The sequence below is a fragment of the Ursus americanus genome, chromosome 10, assembly GCF_024610735.1.
Source record: "Ursus americanus isolate L20-20 chromosome 10, mUrsAme1.1.p, whole genome shotgun sequence".
In the NCBI taxonomy this organism is placed as follows: Eukaryota; Metazoa; Chordata; class Mammalia; order Carnivora; family Ursidae; genus Ursus; species Ursus americanus.
The window spans coordinates 10,507,892-10,513,706 of record NC_142136.1 but is presented as its reverse complement, the minus strand read 5'-3'; positions in this window follow the sequence as shown (position 1 = coordinate 10,513,706).

Genomic DNA, 5,815 nt, shown 5'->3' with positions numbered 1-5,815 from the left:
TTGCCTTTAGAGATGTGTCATGAAAGAAGTTGCTGTGGCCGATGTCAAAGAGGTTGCAGCCTATGTTCTCCTCTAGGATTTTGATGGATTCCTGTCTGACATCGAGGTCTTTCAACCATTTGGAGTTTATCTTTGTGTATGGTGTGTGAGAGTGGTCAAGTTTCATTCTTTTGCATATAGCTGTCCAATTTTCCCAGCACTATTTATTGAAGAGACTGTCTTTTTTCCACTGGATGTTTTTTCCTGCTTTGTCAAAGATTAGTTGCCCAAAGAGCCGAGGGTCCATTTCTGGGTTCTCTATTCTGTTGCATTGGTCTATGTGTCTGTTTTTGTGCCAGTACCATGCTGTCTTTGTGATCATAGCTTTGTAGTATAGCTTGAAATCCGGCAACGTGATGCCCCCAGCTTTGTTTTTCCATCAAGTCTCTTTTCATATGGAAGAGTTCCTCAAGCTTTCTTTGTCTTTCAAGACCTTGACATTTTTTTTTTAATTTAATGATTTTTTATTATATTATGTTAGTCACCATACAGTACATCCCGGTTTCCGATGTAAGGCTCGATGATTCATTAGCTGTGTATAACACCCAGTGCACCATGCAATACGTGCCCTCCTTACTATCCATCACCGGTCTATCCCATTCCCCCACCCCCCTCCCCTCTGAGGCCCTCAGTTTGTTTCTCATAGTCCATAGTCTCTCATGTTTCATTCCCCCTTCTGATTACCCCCCCTTTCTTTATCCCTTTCTTCCCCTACCGATCATCCTAGTTCTTATGTTCCATAGATGAGAGAAATCATATGATAGTTGTCTTTCTCTGCTTGACTTATTTCACTTGACATTTTTGAAAATGATGGGCCACTTGTTTTGTAAAATGCCCCTCATTTTGAGTTTGTCTCATTATTGTTTCATGATTAATTCAGATTACACAGATATGGGCAAGAATACTAGAGAAATCATGTCCTTCCCAGTGCATCCTATCAGGAGGCATATGATGATTATCACATGGCATTACACCTGTTAACTTTGATTAGTCAGTTAATGTGGTATTTGTCAGTTTTTTTCACCATAAAGCTACTATTTTCAAAATACAGAACTGATACCATGATGGAAAGACTTGATATGATCTGGCCTCTATTTACCTCTAGTTTCTATCTCCTTCTACTGTTTCTTTCTTTCAGTTCCTCAAATACACAATCTCTTTCCTACATCCTGGCCTTTGTTCATGCCGTGCCCTCTTCCAGGACCTCCCTTCCCTCTCCCTTTGCCTGTTCGCTCCTTCTTATAATTTAGGTCTCAGCCTTTTGGGGCCCCACAATTTAATCTAGGTCCTCCCCTGATTCTTTCTTGAAGACTTTTGCATTGTTTCTTTTAACATTTATCTACATTTTAATTGATATATAATCTGTACAAAGTCTTTCTTCCCGGCTAGACTTCAGGCTATTGGAGGGGAAGTACCTCGTCACTTTCGTTTACTACTATGTATCTAGAACCTAGCACAGTCAGTGCCTGACATGGAATAGTCACTCAATGATTATTTTTACTGAAAGGTGCATACTACAATTTTTAGATCCATTTCTAAACTTCAGTGAATATGCTCTTTATAAAAATCAGGAATTTGGGTTAATCACCCCAACTTTTACAGCTGTTATGAATTGGTCTATGTTCTTTTTTGGTCTTTTCAAGCTTATTGCTCTTAACACAGCAATGCCAAGGACTGGGTAGATTGGGGTGGGTAGCAAGGTGCTGGTATCTCCCAATTATGAAAACAAGAAAGTCACCCAAATATGAAACAAAGATTCTCTTCTACCCAGTCTCCTGCCCCCCTCCCACACATAGGCACCTATGCGGCATACAAATATACACACTTTCTCATACACAGATGCCACAATGATAGCAATCATGGTGGTTTGATTTCAGATCAATGTATTCCGCATTCCCTGTCTTAGGCTCTTTGCTTTGAACAGAGATTTAGAAAACCTTTTTTTTTTTTTTTTTTTAAGGGCAATTCCTTTCCTTTGCTACCTTTTCAACTATAAATCAAAATGTCCCTGCTGGGTTTCGATGCAAAGGGGCAAGTCCACGGGCATCTGTGAGCTTCATGGCTGCTACCAAGCTAGAACTTGGGCAAAAATAAATGACAAATCACATTTTCTTATTCTCCTTTGGTTCCCCATAATCCTACATGTCACCCCCCCCCACTGAAGGAAATTCACCCACAGCCTGCCTAAAGGTCGATGATAGTGCGATGTTCCCTCTTCTCAGACTGTTGTTCCATTTTCCACTTTCACTACCCCCTTGCGGCCCCCATCCATCACCCTGGTGCCTCCCGTAGCTCCCACCCTCCTCCATGGGGCCTGGGGCCACAAGGAGAGAAAGACTTTCATGAATTTCTGAAGCAAGCACAGCACCTTAGGCTTCTGCCAGAGCTTCCTCTGAAGGTTAAAGCTTGGAATTTCTCCAAGATGATGGACAGAGGGTTGGGCTAAGGTCAGTGAAACATCATTTTTCATTTTTCTTGGTGGTGCTTAATGTCAAGGCTCTACCCTTTGCCCCCTCCCTGGGTGTCCACCTCTTTGCTGCCTTTGCTGGTGGTCTCAAGCTGGAGAGGTCGCCACACCTTTCACTGGGTGGGGGGAGCAGGGGGCAACAAGATCTGCACCCACTGGTACTGGGGGTTGCCGGGCATTCAGGCTGTTCCTGCTGCTGGACAGCAGCTGTCAGAAGGCCAGGCAAAGCTGCATAAGGTGAGTGTACATGTGTTCCTCTGCCCTGGAGACCGAGGGAACCCCAAAGGTAGTCTGACTTCCTCGTTTAGCAAGATGACATGCCCTCAAGTAAAAGATGAATATCTGCATAACCCCGTCATCTAAACCCCTGCCAAGGGGACAGTGCTGGTGAAGACCCCTCCCTAGACTGCGCTGTTAATGTGCCAGCCAGTGCTGGGGTGAGTGGCATGTTCCCAAAGTTAGGGGCCTGTGGGACATGCATTGCACTGAGAACCATGAGCTGTTGGTGCACCCATGACAGCTGCTGGCTGTTTTCCTGCGCTGCAGGGCGCCCAGCAGCAGATGAGCTAATCATGAAGAATGTGGAGTTGGTTCGTATGGGAAGAAGACAACCTTTACATTGTCAACATACTTACAGTTTCAGTTAGTTCACACATTGCTGACTGGATGGTGTTGATAGAGTCAAAATGTAATCGAGAATTGAGGCAATTACCCACATTATTTAAGTCACAGAAAACACTTTTGTGTGATCAGCAGGATAATTCTTTCTGGTGAAAGTAATTGGAAACCTTGAATTATAGAGCTAATCCCCTCAGTTAATTTGGCATTTGGAGATATGGCCCATATTTCCAGAACAAAACAATATCTAGAGGGACTTCCCCTAAAAGAAATGGCTTTAGCTTGTCCTCTACCCTCTCTAGTTCCTTTACACTTCTCGGCTCCAATATATTGTGTGCGAGAAAAATGAATTCAGGCAAGGCATTTGTGTTCTACCAAAAATTAGACTGCGCTTCGCATGTGGTTTTTCTCAGTGAGAATTGTGAAAAGTCCAGTTTGTAAAGGCTTGATGTTAGCCTTTGGTATCTGGATGGCAGTGCAAGCATCATCTTTAGCAGGTGTCTCAGTCTGTTGGGGATGCTGTAACAGAAACCATAGATGGTGGCTTATAAATAACAAACATTTATTTCTCACAGTTCTGGAGGCTAAGAAGTCCAAGATCAAGGCACTGGCATATTTGATGTCTGCTGAGAGTCTACTTCCTAGACACTGTTCTTTCTTTGTAACCCCACATGTTGGAAGGGATGAGAGAACTCTCCGAATTCTCTTTTATAAAGGGCACTAATACCATCATGGGGGCTCTGCTTTCATGACCTAATCACCTCCAGAAGGCCCCACCTCTTAATACAATCATCTTGAAGGTCAGAATTTCAACATGTGAATTTTTTGTGGGGGGGACACAAAATTCAGTCTATTATAGGTGATGAATTATATCTAAATAGAGCCATGTTATTATGTTAGAAACTGAGTTGCTTGAAGTCTGTGGTCATGTACACAATAAGAGGGTAAGAATCATCACCCCCAATCTCTCCCTTCTCTGAGGATGGGAGCCACAACCATGGGTTTTCTTTCTCTTCTGTCTGGCAGCCCTTGGACTGCTAGATGGTGGTCCCAATTGCACCACACAGGTCCTCAAAAGAAACCTTTTTTTTTTTTTTTTTGGTGCGCAAATCTCACAATTTCACATCCACTGTTAGAACTAGAAATATGTTTTTCTTGCTGGCTTGAGTTTAAGCAATTCTGGGGATGTTATGGCAGAAGGACAGTCTTCTCTATGGTAATATGTCAGGAATATTGTAAAACCTCAATAAATGTGTTGGATTGCATTGAACACAAACACACACCATGTGCACTTAGGTTTGCAGAGTGCATTTATTCTCCAAGTGGTCATTGATGGGTCATTGCACGTGTTCTAGTTTATAGCACATTTGGCCAATAATGATCTATTTTTCCAGAACAAAAGAATTTATCTAAAGGAAGTGATGGGTTTAATTATAAAAGACACTAATCATGATAATCCATGGTAAGAGTGGGAAGTTCCCTATACACAGGAGGAGGATAGTAATCGTGTCCTCTTCAAAGGACAACGGATGAGTTCAGTAATTACTGAGCAGCTCCCTTTACCTGCTGGACCTGGATGTGACTAGGATGTGTCACCCCTCAATCAATTTGTGATCACACAGAAAAGCAAAAGGTGATACAGAACAATCAGGCTGGCTTTGTGTAGAGTAGATGAATTTTTTCTACAAGAGAGAGAAGGGCTGAACAGAATGAAGTGTGTGTGCCTTTCCATACAACATTTTCAACTTTGGGCTGGGAGGGTTTGGGCTGACTCCTGCTACTCTTCAGTAAAGGGTGAGTTACTGGTAATTTCATGACATCCTAGAGAGGAGCACAATTGACTGGGACATTAAGGAGGTCAACCCTCTGGGTTAATTTTGTATAATCGTTGCTAGGAGACAGGCCACGCCCAGTAACAACGCTCACATCCTCACATTGAGATACCCACATGCCTGCCTTTAGTGTTCCCATTCCTGCGCTGGGTCTGTCTTAGAGTCAGTGAGCCTGTGATTGCGGTGGCCACGGCTTGTGCCCACATCTCTAAAACCAGTGGGAAGCGGCAGTTAACTAGATATTTTCTCTTTGCATATTTGTGGGGGATGGATTCTTGAATTTTTGCAAAACTGGAAACAGGGACATTCTGTTTGAAGATAACCCTCCTTCATAAGTTGCATTTAGACTTTCCTGAAAAGCTCCCTCCCAACTGATTTTTTTAATGACATAGTTTGGAAATTTGCAAGTTAATGATACCAGCAGAAGACTTTAGAAAGCCTATGTACCACTTGAAACATGCAGAATAGGAATTTTAGGATACAGCTGACATTGAGAGAAGTGAACCTGAGGGACGTGTAGACACTCATTTCCTATTACTACAAAAAGCACATTGGGAGGAAATGGGAATCTTAGTTGTCACAACCAGTGTTTCTTTACTGCCAGGCATTTTATTTTATTTTATTTATTTATTTATTTATTTATTTATTTATTTATTTATTTATTCGACAGAGATAGAGACAGCCAGCGAGAGAGGGAACACAAGCAGGGGGAGTGGGAGAGGAAGAAGCAGGCTCACAGCGGAAGAGCCTGATGTGGGGCTCGATCCCATAACGCCGGGATCACGCCCTGAGCCGAAGGCAGACGCTTAACCGCTGTGCCACCCAGGCGCCCCACTGCCAGGCATTTTAAATGCACTGT